The sequence below is a fragment of the Salarias fasciatus genome, chromosome 15 (assembly GCF_902148845.1).
Source record: "Salarias fasciatus chromosome 15, fSalaFa1.1, whole genome shotgun sequence".
Lineage (NCBI taxonomy): Eukaryota > Metazoa > Chordata > Actinopteri > Blenniiformes > Blenniidae > Salarias > Salarias fasciatus.
The window spans coordinates 4,934,971-4,951,200 of NC_043759.1; the positions used below are offsets into that span (position 1 = coordinate 4,934,971).

Sequence of the window (16,230 nt, forward strand, 5' to 3'; positions counted from 1 at the left end):
CAGTCAGACTGCACACAAACAACCAGCTCTCTTGTCTCTACAACAGAGAGGTGGGACCAAGTCCTTGTTTTGCAAGTCAAAGTCAAGTCTCAAGTCTTTGCACTTGAGTCCCAAATCGAGTCCCAAGTCAAGACAGTCGAGTCCCGAATCAAGTCCAAGTCCTAAACTTTTTTCCTCAAGTCCTAAACAAGTCATTAAAAAAAAAAACAAAAAAACTGGGTCGGCACTGATGAGGACAGTTTTGACTGAGATATCGATACTCTTTTTGAGATGCGAGCTTGTAGATTAGGTATTTTCACCATATCTGTCAAACACAACCAAGTGAAACGAATGTAATGCCCCACTCCAACAATGCCAGACCTTTGAAGACATTTCACACCTTGAATTACATTTTTATGAAGCCGCAATAAAGTAGTCACACAACTTGAAATAGCAAAATGTGGGTGTTTTTATTGATCCCCAAATTTGTTTGTAGCTCCCAAAAAAATAAAACAAGGATGCAGTACAAAAAAAATCACAGTTTCAATACGGCAGTGGCCACTTTTCAGAGGAAAAAGCAGAGATTAAACATTTATACACAGTCACATTTCACATTGTGCAAGTAGCAGGGTGGCCATTTCCACAACACCAAAAGGAGGAGGGGGGAGGGGGGATGCATATGTGCGTAGGAAAAATAATATTCCTGAGAAGGTGACTTTCCATAATATTTGTATTTATTCAAAACATTTCAAAGTGCAGTGCAAAAAAAAAAATAACTTTTTTATGTTAACAACAAATGTGCTTGTCATAGACTTTACAAATTTCTGCAGCAGATATCTTGTCATCTTCAGGTGACGTTGCTTCCCGACAAAATAACCACAGGGAGGAGGCACCTGCAGCTGTTTGCATTGGTGCTTCTCTGTGCCCGCGTGCCTTTCAATGGCCGCCTTTCCTTGGGTGTTAATGTAAACATCACATCGACAAAGTGTGCAATAAGTATGTAAATCGCCTTTGCTGCTCTTGCTAATAAATGCTGCTCTTTTGACCACTCTGAGTGGAATGACGTCCTTCTTTTCAGCATGTTGACATTCAACAAGATGTGCAGCTAGCACATGAGAACAGGGGCGGCTTGTTTACAGTTTTTCAATCAATGACAAACCAGAGAATTGATTGACACTGCTATTAGCCAATCATTTTTAACTGCGTTTCTTTTTTTTTTAACCAAGAGTCTTACACTATTTGGATATGCAGTGTTGCATTCAGGTGCAACTCTAAAAAGGAGGACAAATGAGCGTCTGGCTTGAGGCTGCACCAGCGCCGGACGCCAGACAAGGTGTTCAAAATCCAGACTGTCTGGCCTAAATCTGGACGCATGGCCGCCCGAGCAAGTAGCCACTACATGACATTTGAGCTTACCTAATGCAGCAGCTAATTCACATTGCACTCAAACGTAGTTGTGTCAAAGTGGCGCACACTATCAATCACATACATTATAAATGTACAACAGTCTCAGAACACCAACAGTTCCTTACCAACGTCATGGAATATGAGTTTAAACATCATGAACGTCCACAGCACTCCTCTCGAGCATCCAGCAATAGCAGCAGAGAGCAACACGCCGCTTCCCAGTCGGAATATTCCTGGCATCCTCTGCTGGTTTCACACTCGCCAGTAAAAAATGGTTAACCCACACCTCCTGCTGTCCACAGGTGGCAACTACACTTGCAGCAATCTTTTTACACAGTGTATTCCCTTTTTCACCTGGTTCCATTTAAAAAATGAAAAATTAGTATTTTAAGGATCCAAAGTTTCTGCTGTTATGCCATTTGTGCAAGAGAAAACCACTAACTTGAACTTTACCCATCCGTCCATTTTCCACCGCTTATCTGGGACCGGGTTGCGGGGGCGGCAGTCTACGCAGAGATGCCCATACTTCCCTGTCCTCAGACTCTTCCTCCAGCTCTTCCGGGAGGACCCCAAGGTGCTCGCAGGCCAGCCGAGAGACATGGGCCCAATTTCAATTCTATTTTTCATCCCTACCCCTAGCCCTAGCCCTTAACCCTTCCCCTTGCCCTACCCCTCAAAACGGAGTGTCACGGGGTAGGGCCTCAAATTCCCCTTAAGAAATGGGATAACCCTTCAAGATCATCATCGTTATCAGTAGTCGCCCGTGACATGGTGAAATGACACAGTATTGTTTACAAAAGAACTTACGATGCCGTCTCCAGCTGCACTAATCTCCCTCTCCTGGGCAATTGGATTGTTTTTTCTGCTTTTTCTGTGTGCTGCATAAAAATGTTAAAGGGACTTAAGGGAACTTTTCAAAGTTTTCCTCAGTGCTGCCACGATAGGTGCTGCGGGTAACTGCAGCCCCAGCCAAGGCGGCACGGGAGCGCGCACAAACATTTTACAGAATGTCCGGTTTCACAGCGCTGCACCAGGGATTCCTGCTGTTTACTACGTCGCGGATTACTGCAGGACCACAGCGCATATTGTGATTTTTGTAAGCATCCATTTTCACTCCCAAATGCAGCTGAAGTTCCCTCCATGAATCAAACGCATATCCAATATTTATTCGCGTGCCTGCCCGGCTTTGGTCATATTTTTATTTTTTTTTTGACTCATGAGATAACGCTGATAATAGGGCTGCGTTAAACGATTACTTTTGTAATCGATTCATCTAGGAAATAGTTCTTCGATGCATTGATTAATCTAACGATTCATTTTTAAATCCGTTGCGGAGCTCCTCTCCGCCTCCGTGTTTATGCGGCGGGTCCCCCGCGCTCCGCGGCCGGCACGGAGCGCGTCTCCGCCGGGAGCAGAGATCCGGAGCTCTCCCGTCAGCCTCCGTGGGGCAGCTCCACTCGGCCCGTGGAAGCCGACGCCTGCTTCACCGCCTCCGTGGAGCAAGCCGCAGCGCGGCAGCTCCGGATCTCCGCTCCCGGGCGGAGACGCGCTCTGTGCCGGCCGCGGAGCGCGCGGGGACCCGCCGCATAACCACGGAGGCGCGTGAAGCAGGCCGCGGCTGCTGGAGCTCTCCCGTTGCCGCCGTGGAGCAGCTCCGGGCCGTTTACCCAATCGGCCCCAACTCAGCAGGGAGCGCTGCTGAGACTGGCCGCCTGTGAGTGCTTTGGGACGGGGGAGGGCTCACGCAGCACCCTGCTTGCTGAGAACAGCGGAGACGTCCTGTCACGTCTCCAGAGCACCAGAAAAAGCCGCTAAATTTGTCGCTAGTTACTTTTGACAAAAAAAAGTCGAAAAGAGGCTTTGGAAAGTCGCCAGATTAGTGAGAAAGTCACCAAGTCGGCAACACTGCCCGCCCCTGATCCCAGCAGTGTTTGAGTCCGTGTCCACGGCGGCCATGTTCTTCCTGTTCGGCAACGCGCATACAGCGTCAATTTACGTCACATCCCCACGATTGCGTGGGAAATTCGGACCCGAACAGCAACAAATTATTTGGCACACAGCCTGTATAAGGCAGCAGACAGATACGCGGATTGGCCTGTTATTTTAGGTTTTTAATGCTTCACCACCCATTAGCATTGAATAAAGTGGAAATGCATGTGTAGTTTTTCACAAATCTTGCCTTAAGTCCCTTTAAAGGACCTATATCATGCAAATCCACTTTTTTAAGGTTTAATCATGCCACAAAGTTGATTTCCCTTTAAAACCACCTCCAAAATGTTATTTGCCTTCATCCACGCATGTCTGAGTAATCTCTTTCAGTCTGCTGCTCTCTACAGCAGCCCCTCCCTTCGGGTAGAAAACTGCTCGTTTGAAACTCTTCAAACCGAAGTACATCACAAAAGTTGAACTCCTCCCCACCACTCTTCTCCCACCCCACCCCGCGCAGACACGCGCACTCTCCTCTGACCAGCACACAGCTGAAGTGAATTAGGGTGTTGCTCTTCTTCCTCTTCTTATTCTTCTTCCCTGTATAAAAAGTAAAGTGAAAGATGAGTGAAAAGTTATGACACAAAAGAGGGGTACAGCTGTTATATGTGAATAAAAGCACAAGTATATGCTGTTGTAATCTGCTGCCAGGCTAGTTATTTTATTATATAACGTTTTCACAACTGTCTGGTTGATATGCAACACTGTTGTGAAGGAATTATTCATTCACAACCCACACGTTTCATTCTTCATCAATCATATTATCCCAGCGGTGCTCGTTGATGTTAACGTTACAGTCCGTGATACTGCATGATGCTCCGGTAATGTTTACTTTTACTAGGGAGCACAAATGGCATATTTTTGGGTGTCTTATACACTCAAAGCAGAAAAGCAGGCTACGGTAATATCAATAAAACGTGTCATGATCGTGCAGAAATTAAAACAAGTTAATCATAACGTTACATGAGCAGATGCACTTAACGCTAATGAGCTGTCACATAACATTGCAGCGAACTTAAAGGGATAGTTCGGGATTTTTGACATGAATCTGTATGGCATCCCAGTCAGCAGTGTTGTTCATTCACACAGACTTACCCCTGACAGCGTCCAGTGAGCAGGATCCTGTCCAGTTTAGGTCCAGACAAAAGTCGTCAGGCAAGTTTGGGTCCCAAAAATAAAGCGTTTTTTCTTCTCAAACCAATATGTGTTTGAAAGAGTGATATATTTGCATCACAAACCGTTGTTGGCGAAAAATCAGACCTCGTAAATGCTTGGCACTATTTTGTCTCCCTTCATATCACTCACTCCGCCGCCTCCAGCTGCAGGCAGTGCGGAGATGCTAACAGCTAGAGCTAGAGCTAGCTAGCTCTTTACTAGCTATAAACAAAGTAAAACCAGCGCGGCTACGATGAGCTGAGTTTTGACAGCTTTGACAGAGAAGATGTTGTCACCTTTGTGTCTTTCAACCCATCTCCCACCACCAGCTGGAGAGTGTGTGCAAAACACTGCAAGAGCTGTTTGTGTGCCATAGCAGCATCTACTACCTCCTGATTGTCTGGACTTAAGTCATGCCATAGCTCTGGGTCATCAAGGTGATCATCATCATGTACTTCACCTTCTTCACTGGAGAAACACACTGTGAATGCCTTCTGCATGTTGGCTGCATTGTCAGTAATAACAAAGTCCAGCTTACTTTTAATGTCATACTCATGACATATGGCCATCAAATTGTTACACCTCTTTCTCCTGTGTGTGAACCTTTGAAGCAATCACAGGCCAAGATTGGACTCTCAGCTGTATGTTACCTTGGTCTATCTCCATGTAGTGCACAGTGACACCAAGGAACCCCCTCATCCTTTGGTCAGACCAAATGTCAACAGTGATTGAAGCACTATCCGCCTTGCTCAGCTGAGTTTTCAGTTTGTCAGGTCCCAATTCAGCAACTGTCTCTGTTTTTGAGGTCAGTGTCTTGCGGCACACTGGGTTGTATTTAGGATCAACTATTTTCAGGAAATCCCGAAAACTCTTGTGTTCCACCACAGACAGGGGCATGTTGCATTCGATCGCTAATTTTTCCAGTATCCCATTGGTGATAGCGCTCTGCTGTGGATGATTCATGGAATACTGTCCTACACGGATGTCCAGGAACTGCGAGACGGAAGGCTGTTGTGGATCTGGTTCATTTGTGATCCCTTTGTTCATTATGTATTCGTCATATCTGTAAGATAACAAATTAGCACGTCAGAAAATGTACTACAGCCTTCATAACAGCAAACTAAAGAACTGTGTTACTCCGTTGCTACACATACACATGGAACCAGAAACCCTGATGGCTCATTTGGTTCTATTTGTACACTCAGAGTTACAATAACACTAAGGATTTGATAGTGTAGATTGGATACCATGGGGAACCTTTGGCCATTGTAATTCGAAACGTTAGAAATATACAACCCAGTCTCACGGCAATTCGTGCCATGAGTCACGAAAATTAATCTATTGAATTGTGTCCAGGAGCACGCTTTGCACTGTTTTTCGTTGAACTATTGAACACATTTCAACTGAGAATGTAGCCACCTAGATCGCCAATATGTATTTCGATCATACAGAAAGTGGATGATTTTTTTCCCCTTCCCTTTATATTGGAATGGATGATCTCGATGTTTCCAGAATGCGACTGTTCAGCAGTGCGGGTGCACACATCTTTAAAGTCACCTTCAGGGTGGACAGGGCAATAACAGTAAAACTGGCTACTATCTGAGTGTCCGAATAAAACAGGGGTGGGGAACCCTGGTCCTGGAGGGCCGCAAACCTGCATGTTTCCATGTCTCCCTGCTTCAACACACCTGAATCGAATCAAGATTCATGGCCAAGTCCAGCAGAAAGCCAGATAACGAGCCTCATTGCAATCAGCTGTGTTGAAGCAGGGAGACATGGAAAACATGCAGGTTTGCGGCCCTCCAGGACCAGGTTCCCCACCCCTGGAATAAAGAAACACCAGTATGTACATCATTTAATCGTGAGGGGGACGTGGCCAGGTGACTCTCATTGAAATGTATTAGTTTTAAAAGAGTGGCGTGAGACTGAGTTGAATATACTGTACTGGATGTCTAAATGAAAATTGATATTACAGAAAAATATTTTGCAAGCAGCAACTCCTTTGTTCTACACATTTTAAAGGTATTTGGACATTGTTATTTTCATGATTCACTGTAATAAAAAAAAAAACAAAAGTCAACAGTGGTAACCCGAACTACTAAATTCATAAGTGTTACAGTTCAATTTTACTGTGAGTGTACAAATGGAACTAAATAGCCCGTTAGTGTCCCTTTTTCTTACAACCATAGTTTTGATAGCAGCGGCTGAACGACGTCTTACTACCACATGACAAAAATATCAGCTAAGCACAAGTAGCCATATAGTCGACAGTATGCAAACGTTAGACAATGAATTTGGATTTTATAAAACAGGATTAGCCGCATAGGGTCCACGGGATTAACTCGTTTGCTCAAGTATTACGTACTTATCCTTGTGCTTCTTCAAGTGCCGGTTGAAGCTGGACGTAGTTTCATGACCGTCCGTGATCTTCGAATTGCAATACCTGCATTCAGCAATCTGTTTTTGTTAACCACTTTGTAATTTTTGAAAGCAAACGAATTAATTCTTGGTTGACTCGTGCTGGGGCCACATTCACTTCGGCCGACGGTGAGGGGCGTTCACTTCCGCATTGGCGGGAGCACTCGTTTCCACACCTGCGCATTCCAGGCGGGCAGTGTTGAAGAAACCAGTTTATTAAAATAATCGAGGCCTACCAGTTGTGTTGTTTGGAACGCGCCTGGAATGCGCGGGTGTGGAAACGAGTGCTCCCGCCAATGCGGAAGTGAACTAACGCCGCCCGACAATGGCAGTGTAGGCGGACAAACAAGCGCTCCCGGCGCCCCTCACCGTGACTGACAGCCGGCGTCACTGCGATTCTATGAAATGAAGCCATAAAATATAAAATGATTCATACATCACACTTTTAAAATTACTATTATGACTTGACATGACTCGTCGAGTCAAAGGGTTTGAGTCAAGTTCAAGCCTAGAGTCCCTGAGCTTAGAGTCCAAGCAAGTCCAAGTCTTTTTTCGATTTCATCAAGTCGAGTCAAAAAGTCATAAAATCGTGACTCGAGTCCGAGTCGAGTCTGAGTCTCGAGTCCAAGTCACCCATCTCTGCTACAACACAACAAGTACCAGTCTCTCAGCAGACACATGTCCACTCTTACTTCTGGATCTTTCTGGCTGCTCCTCACAAACATCACTCCTCCTCTTCCTCTTCTCTGTGGACACCAAGCAACATTTCCTCTGAGCAACACACACACAGCGAAGGCACAAAGATCCAGCTTCAAATACTGGAGCTGAATCTGAAAGTGAGCTCAATGTCTCTCAGTCTGCTTTAAAGGAAATGAAAGAAAAACAGTTTCTTACTTTGTGTCGGAAGGTCCAGGTTCACCACTGAACTCTGGTCCATGACCTTTGGACCGGTCACTCTTCAGAGACAACCTGAGAGTGAAATCAGAGGATTCAGAAACCGCTTGAATGGTTCAATCAGTTCATTGTAAACTCAGTGGTTGCAAAGAGATGAAGCATGACAAGGGTAAAAGGTTACACCCGCACAGCCCAATCAGGAGTTTGACAGCAAGTCCAAATGTTCTGTTGGCTCCTTGACAGATCAGGAGGTTCTGACAGTTTACACACATTCATTCAACATGTGAGACGGACATGTCCAACCTGGAGAGGAAGGTTCACACACCTTCCACACATGACGGCAACATTAGAAGAGTCAGTTCACTCTGTGGTGGCAGGAAGAAACACTGAGAGACAGACTGAAGAGAAGAGAGGCCACACTGCAGGAGCAGCTGACGGCTCTTACCTGTCCACACCTGATCTGCCGTCCTCTTCATCCACACCAGACATCTTCAGTCACTGAGACACAGAGCAGCAACAGCCATCAGAACACACACACACACACCCACACACACACACACACTTGCTCCATTGGTGAGTAACAATTTAAGATAAATAAATAACGAACTACCGTATTGGCCCGAATAAGATGATTTTTTTTCCAGAAATCCGCAAATTTATAGCATAAAATGGCATAAAAACCCTGCAGAGGAACAGAAAATCACATCAATCATTGTGTGTGTTGTGTGTGTGTGTTGTGTGTGTGTGTGGTGTGTGTGTGTGTGCGTGCAATTGCTAAAACCTGTGAGAAAGCTGTCGATACGCTGTTTCAAATGAACTGGTTTCCTTGTTAACTGGTGACTGACTTCCTTCAGCACTTCCTGCTGCTGCTGCTAGTAGCAGCAGATGTTGAAATCAGACTCATTAAAGGTCTGAACGTCTTTTTTGTCTGGTTTTTAACATCTATCAGCAACAAGGGACGTGAAAGAAACCCAGTCGCCAGTTAATAAGGAAACCAGTGATTCCAAAACACCGGCTCCTCTCCGGTTTCTGGACACTTCTCCTCCGCTAGTTAGCTGCTGCGTTCAGGTGACTGGAGCTGCTGCGGAAAACTGAAACTCGCCGGTCGTTCACATGAAGGCAGCGGTGACAGCTGGGCACAGGAGACACTCAGGAGACACGTGAAGGAATCGTGGACAATTTGCACAAAGGAACAGTTCTCAGACAGCTGTGAACCGGCTCTCGTCGTTCACTTAAAAGAGCCGTTCAAACAAATGACTCGTTCATTGAACGTCACAGCACTTCAAGCAAGACCATTTCTCTTTTTTTCGCGGTAAATGTGAGATCATTGCGGGAATTATGCGCCCTTTTGGAAAATATGTGGCCTCTGCATAATCAGCGGCAAAAGGGTGATTTATGCGTGAATTCATGCGATCGCATAATCGCGTTTTTCTGGAGGGTCTAATCTATCACACACAAAGAAAAGCAGCCTTGGCCAGGCATGGGATTCCTGAGGCTGCAGTATGGGATAATGGCTGCCGGTATGCATTTCATGAGTTTGAATCCTTCCAGGCCCGGCCTTAACCAATCCAGCGCCCTCGGAAAGATTTTAGGTGGCGCCCCCTTGCATTGCCAGCGTATACTGTATACTAACAAGAAACTTGACAATTTTTTTTATTTGAAGGAAGATAATTCCCAATCAGCATAGTCAACAGGATAATAAATTATAGATAAATATATGCAAACTTAAATGAATATATGAAATACAATATGAATACCTAACATGAAGTATAAATTGTACAGAAAATACAATACAATTGTACAGAAACATCAAGCTTCTTTCAGCAGAAGCCACTGGAACAGGAGGAGTGGCAAAGATGCTCAGTGCAGCCCACATGTTGGGGTAAAGTTCTGCCAGCCTCTTCTCATGAAGGTGTAGCTGAGGTGGAGGAACCAGGAGGAGCGCTTGATTCTGAGGTGGAAGCACCAAATGAAGCCTTGATTCTGCTGCACCCCAGGTGGACTATGTTGCTGAGGTGGAGACAGCAGCAGCAGATGTGGTAGATGGTCCAGGGGGGATTTAGAAACTTAAGCAGCACATCTGAAAAGAGTATGAGACTCCACTGAGTATATAATTATAAAAACACATGATTTCAAGAATAAAATGAACTGATATAATTAATCATATGTTCACTATGGAGTGCATGTATAATATACAATGCACTGGTTTCTGATTTGCCAATTAGATTTCAGTTTATTGTCAATACAGTGGAATGCTGAATAGCACAATGTAAAGCAGTAAATTGCAGTACTGATGTTATAATACAAATCTGACTGAATCACAGCAGTGCTGACATTCACAGCAGCCTCCCTCTCCTGTGATACTCTGAACTAACATTAATGATGAGCCCACAACTATAAGATCTGGGTGGAAAAGTGACTATTACCAGCAGGGCCAACGTTAGCTGTCCAGATGGCAAATAAAACGTTCAAAAAAGAATGAAAGAAAATGTAAACACCGTCTGAAATGATCTAATATAAATGTCCCCGAGGAACGTAAGCTGAGAATACCAGTAGTTATCTACATGACCTACATTATTTTCCACAACAACAAGCCCCTCCACATTATTGATACTATTTATTGATTAGTGAATAGCAGCCATGTAGCTTAATCCAGGTTAATGTCACGTTCTGCAATAGAGACATAATTTCATGCAGCATTACCTCTGTCTTTCTCTCGTTTTTCCTCCTCGTTTTCTTGTTTTTTCTTCCCGGGCCACCGGGACAGTTGTGGTCGTTTTGACATCTGTTCACATGCTGAGGGGACGTCCAGAAACAGCTATGGAGTGAATCAGGAAGGAGATGGGGAGGAGGGGCGTGGCGAGCAGCTGGGGGGCGCGGACGACTCAGTAAATATGGTAAACTACTGGAATTACCGTATTGGCCCGAATATAAGACGACTCCGAATATAACACGACCCCTATTTTTCAAAGATCATTTTGTGAAAAAAAAAAAATGCTGAAGACAGTATGGTCACTCATAAAACAACTTTTTATTATACAATTATTATAAACTCAAAAACTCACAACTGAGATAACATTTCACAAGATATAAAATGAAAAAATATTACTACAGTATTGAATAAAAATTATATTCTCTTTCACAAAATAAGAAACAATAAGCAACAAATAAGAAGCCTCAAAGGGTCAAAACTGCATAAATGATATAACTTTCCAGTGCCTTCAGCTGAATCAGGCTCTGGTGGTGGGCATTCCGTCTTTCCGTTTTTCAGAGAAATATACGACGCTGAAGTTGGCTTCCGATTCGCCAGCTTCCGATTCGGCACTTAAGGGAAAAGTTAAGGGGAAATGAAATGAACGTGCAGTGTGACAGTTTATCCACTGATTACCTGTTTTTTTCGACACTTCTTGATGTGTAAACATTTTAGACATTTGGGTAAGACATTAACTATGCCTCACAAGAACTATTATATTTGTGAAAACATTTGAGGGGAAATTTAACCGTTTTTGCTGTATAACCACTCCTTATTACACCAGGTCCAGATTGAAAACCACTGCACCGAGACTCTTCAAATCTGGACTGAATTATTCTACACAGACTACAGATTCATAAAAACATAGTCTCTGATTTGTGAAACTTTTATTCTATTTGTGAAAACGCGATAAAGGCACATTTCACAGTTTTTTTGTCATCCAGACCACATGACACCAGGTCGAGGTCGAGAACCACTGCACCTAGACTCTTCAAATTTGGACTGAATTATTCTACACAGACTACAGATTCATAAAAACATAGTGTCTGATTTGTGAAACTTTTATTCTATTTGTGAAAACGCGATAAAGGCACATTTCACTGTTTTTTTGTCATCCAGACCACATTACACCAGGTCTAGGTCAGGAACCACTGCACCTAGACTCTTCAAATTTGGACTGAATTATTCTAAAGAGACTGTAGATTCATAAAAACATAGTCTCTGATTTGTGAAACTTTTATTCTATTTGTGAAAACGCGATAAAGGCACATTTCAGTGTTTTTTTTCTCATCCAGACCACATTACACCAGGTCTAGGTCGAGAACCACTGCACCTAGACTCTTCAAATCTGGACTGAGTAATTCTAAAGAGACTGTAGATTCATATAAACATAGTCTCTGATTTGTGAAACTTTTATTCTATTTGTGAAAATGCAAAAAAGGCACATTTCAGTGTATTTTTCTCATCCAGACCACATGACACCAGGTCTAGGTCAGGAACCACTGCACCTAGACTCTTCAAATTTGGACTGAATTATTCTAAAGAGACTGTAGATTCATAAAAACATAGTCTCTGATTTGTGAAACTTTTATTCTATTTGTGAAAATGCGATAAAGGCACATTTCACTGTTTTTTTCTCATCCAGACCACATGACACCAGGTGTAGGTCGAGAACCACTGCACCTAGACTCTTCAAATCTGGGCTGAGTTATTCTAAAGAGACTGTAGATTCATAAAAACATAGTCTCTGATTTGTGAAACTTTTATTCTATTTGTGAAAATGCAAAAAAGGCACATTTCACTGTTTTTTTCTCATCCAGACCACATGACACCAGGTCTTGGTCAGGAACCACTGCACCTAGACTCTTCAAATCTGGACTGAATTATTCTACGCAGACTGTAGATTCATAAAAACATAGTCTCTGATTTGTGAAACTTTTATTCTATTTGTGAAAATGCGATAAAGGCACATTTCACTGTTTTTTTCTCATCCAGACCACATGACACCAGGTCTAGGTCGAGAACCACTGCACCTGGACTCTTCAAATTTGGACTGAGTTATTCTAAAGAGACTGTAGATTCATAAAAACATAGTATCTGATTTGTGAAACTTTTATTCTATTTGTGAAAATGCAATAAAGGCACTTTTTGCAGTTTTTTCAGCATATAGACCACACTACACCAGGTCTATGTCGAGAACCACTACACTTACACTCCTCAAAGGCTATTTTTTCTCTGTTGAGTGTAAGGCTGCTACCCCTTTTTTTTGTTCCTTTCCTGCAACATTGAAGGTTTTCCATTATCTTACTGTGTCTGCCTTACTGTTTTCTTTATTCTACTTCGTAAGTGCTTCGCCCGCCTACGGGCTTCGCTAGTGGCACTCCCCTTGGCGCAGCCAATCAACTGAGACCACAAAAGTTCGACGCACCAGTCCCCGCCGCCCGATGGCGCAGCTCCACGCCCCCCGAGGGTTTACCCCAAGCTGGAGGCAGCCATTCTCCCTTTTTCTGAATCAGCATCACTTCAGACTTTCAGAAGCCACAAGTTTCTTCGGATCAAGACGGATGGACCGGCCTGTGACCAGTCGCCATCGGGTGTCGGGCTTATCATCCTGCTCATCGACCAAGATCTTCACGAGCGCTACTTTGCCTGCCTCGGCTGACAGCATCACTGCCAGTCGCCTTCCTGCATGCCTGCCGCGCTCTGCCGCTTGAGGTAACCCAGCAGAGAGCAGCCTTTATGGGCGCTGTCTCACCGGCTCCCACGCATGCAGCAGCAGCAGCAGCAGCAGCAGCAGCAGCGGCATCCCCGTGTGTAAGGAGTCCACGCAACGCGACGGCACCTTCTCCAACTTTCTAGACCGTCGTGAGACGGGTTAGTTTGCCCTACTCATGATGTGTTGTTGCAGTACTCCTGCCTGAGACCCCTGCGAGCCTGTGGAGCACCTCGCGGGGCTCTTCACCTCCACCGCTCAACGCACTGGCTTCGCTTCTGCCTCCGAGCTGGCGCAGCATGACTTAGCTCTCGGGCTAGCAACCCAGTCAAAGACTCGGTCCAGGACTGCGGTGCTGTGTCCCGCCATGCCACCGTTCCAGGCCTACGGGCGGCGTGTCTGAGATGCCCGCTCACCGCCAAGAGGACGGTGAGGGTTGTGTTACATCGCTAAGGAGCAGCTATCCTCCCCTCTTCCCGCGCTTGTATGACTAAGCATACCAAGCTCGGCGGGGCTCTTTCCCTCCCTTCTCTCGCTACGTGATATAGCAGAGAATGGCGAGCGGAGTGCGCGCAAAGCGGCCCGGACACACGGCGCTATCACCGGCTCTTACTCCACGCGCTCGCCGCGCTGCTGCTGTGTAAGCGGGACGCAGCAGCGAGCTTGGCCACTGGCTCTCCCGCCGAGCGTGATGCACAAATGGAGCGCTGTCGAGGTCCTGCACGGTGCCTCGCAACGCTCCAAACTACTTTCCGCTGGCTCCCGCCTGTGTTAAGCACAGCGAGGCGTCAGAGCGGTGGAGCCACGCCGGCCGGGTCCCCGCTGATGAGCGCCCCCCCCGGTAGCATCACCGTGGTCGGCGGCCCGAGAAATTTCGGGACCACACCGCCGGGTTCGTCCCCAACAAACGCGGCTCCGAAGCGGCTGCCCGAGCTCTTTCATGGGACACCCCTTCAACAGCCCTTTTCGCCGGGGTCCCCGTCGTCCCCCGAGGCCGGGAGGATGGGTGGGCTGTCCCCTCAGGCCGTGGTACAGCCACTCACGCTCCGCTTCAGATGTGGCGTGCTATGTTGGGACCGCTTTCCTCCTGGTTGTCCAGGACGCTGAGAAGCGGCTATGCCCTGCAGTTCGCCTGTCGCCCGCCTCTCTTCAATGGGATTCTTCGTAGGCGGCTCGCATGCCCTGCGGGTGGCCGCTCTCGAAGCAGAAGTGTCCCCGCTCCTCCGCCGGGGCGCAGTTACGGAGCTGAGCACGGAGGACGCGCACTCGGGTTTTTTATTCCCCCTACTTCTTGGTTCCCAAGAAGAGCGGAGGCATGATACCCATTCTGGACCTGCAGGTCCTAAACACTCACATAGCCACCAGGAGGTTCCGTATACTGATGGTCAAACACTTCCTGGAAGCTCCTGCAGTTCTTGGTGAACCGGGACAAGAGCATGCTCACCCCAGTTCAGCACACGGCTTACCTGGGTTTGGAGCTGGACATGCTCTCTATAAGGACCCGCCTCTCTGCGGACAGGCGAGCCTCCCTCCTCTCAGCCCTGAGGTCTGCAGTGACCACACCTCTGGTCAGGGTCCGTTTGGTCAGGACCGTCCTGGGTTTTTAATGGCCGCGGCCCACCCAGTGGTACCTGGGTGGGCCTTCAACACATGCGCAGGCTGCAACGGCGGTGTGCATGCCTCCACTGCTTGGGGAAGCGGGACGGATGCAGAAAGGTCTCGATCCCTCCCGGGGCACGTCAGGATCTCCTTTTCTGGATGGATCCTGCTGTCCTATGAAGGGAGTCCCCCTGGGCTGCGTATTGCATCACGTCGAGGTGTTCACGGATGCATCTCTCGCAGGATGGGGAGGCACCCTAGACCACCACGTGGTGGGGGTGCCTGGGATTCCATGGAGTTCCTCCAGGCCCTGCTGGATGGCTGCCGCGCTGCATCCACACTGCAGTGTTTGCGTTGGCCATTACAGCAGGTTACGGCTGCTTCGGCCGCTTCTCTGCATGCAGTCACCCGTTGGTGAAGCATTTTCTGCGCGGCTACGGCCACCCCCCCAGGCATGTGGTCTCCCCGTGGGATCTCCACATTGTGCTGAAGGGTCTTAAGGGGCTCCCTTGAGCTTTGGAGCAGGCGGAGGACCGCTTTCTCTCCTTGAAGGCCGCCATCTTGCGCCTTGTCGGTCCACCCATCCTGCATGGTGTTTAGCCAGGATGGGGGACTTGTGCATCTCTGGCCTAACCCGGCCTTTCATCCCAAGGTGGTCACTTCGGACTTTCCGGTCCGCGAGTGATCCGGTCAGAACGCTTGGCTCCCTGCCTGGCTCGTCTGAGAACGACCCACGGCTGTGGCTGCTGTGCCCGGTTAGGGCCCTGCGTCTTTATGTCCAGCGCACAGCTGGCTTTCACACCATGGACCAGCTGTTTTTTGAGGTTGGTGCCCTCTCAGCTGACCTCTCAGCGTCTCGCCCACTGGGGTGGGGAGCACTACTGCAGCTGCTTGTGAGACACAGAATGTCTCGCTGCCAGCAGTGATTCGTGCTCATTCCACACAAACATGTGGCTGCCTCTGCATCCCTGTGCAGAGGTGTCACAGTGGGTGACATCTGCCACGCTGCCTCCTGGGCCTCTGCGTCCACTTTTGTGCGTCATATCTGTTGAATGTGTGTACAGGCTCTGTGACCATGTCGGGTTCCGTGAGAACGCGAGTTCGGTCACTTAACCGTTTCGGTCCGTTAGCCTTCCCGCCACGGACCAGGACTTTCCCCATCTGCCGCTTGGTTTTTGCCATGGTCTGCGGATGTTGTTGCAGTGGGCGGCGCTTAGCGGGAACAGGAGTTCTGCCGCTTGCCGTATTGGATTCTCGATCCGGCTGCCGCTTCCCTTGTGTGGGTCACGGACCAGGGGTTCCCCGCCTGCCGCTGTGGCTTGCCCCG

General features: G+C 47.1%; 1 protein-coding gene across 1 annotated transcript in view; it reads right to left on the bottom strand.

Moving 5' to 3' along the window:
* LOC115402059 (NACHT, LRR and PYD domains-containing protein 4C-like) overlaps nt 1-16,230 on the bottom strand; it is an 868,403-nt gene that overhangs the window by 475,817 nt on the left and 376,356 nt on the right. The window lies entirely within an intron of this gene.